Source organism: Nicotiana attenuata, chromosome 1, assembly GCF_001879085.1.
Source record: "Nicotiana attenuata strain UT chromosome 1, NIATTr2, whole genome shotgun sequence".
NCBI classification, from domain to species: Eukaryota; Viridiplantae; Streptophyta; class Magnoliopsida; order Solanales; family Solanaceae; genus Nicotiana; species Nicotiana attenuata.
The window spans coordinates 104,436,677-104,437,279 of record NC_031989.1 but is presented as its reverse complement, the minus strand read 5'-3'; the positions used below and the strand labels follow the sequence as shown (position 1 = coordinate 104,437,279).

Here is a 603-nt window from a genome sequence, read left to right as displayed (position 1 = left end):
TTTTTTTTTTTTTTTTTTGATGCAAAATGTCTTACTCGGAATATATTTACGGTAACCAAACATCATCAAAATCAAATACACCTAAATATAAAAAATTGATACATATAAAGATAGCGGAGAAATGTGTGTTACCCTCGTTGTATTTCCAGCTAACGATCGAACCAACCTTTATGATTTGACCTTCATGAATCTCAAAATGGTTGATCTTACTAGGGCTATGTTGGGTATATGATGAGTATTAACGTGAAAAATATCCTGAGCAGAGTGTCCTCCACTCCTCACCTCTGATGAAGCAATCAACTTGCCCTTTACACCCATATTTTCTTCTCCTCAGAATAGCAATAAGTTGTGAAAAGAAAGTGGTGAGAAAATGTTCAGAACGTGTAGTTTTTATATAGATTTTAGTAAGTTGTGAAAAGCTAGCTAGTAAAAACCTTTATCCACCCCATATCTATATCATGTATGTAAAAATCAATATCTTTATCAGACAAGTGATAAAGTTTTAGTTAAATGTGTTGCATGTGTTTTCTATTACATCAGTAATAACAAATTCAGTGTAATCTCACAAAGTGAAGTCTGAGGAGAGTAAGGTATACGCAGACT

General features: G+C 32.8%; 1 pseudogene; it reads right to left on the bottom strand.

The window, feature by feature from the left end:
* The window catches only part of LOC109239282, a 1,028-nt pseudogene extending 710 nt beyond the window's left edge, over positions 1–318 (bottom strand).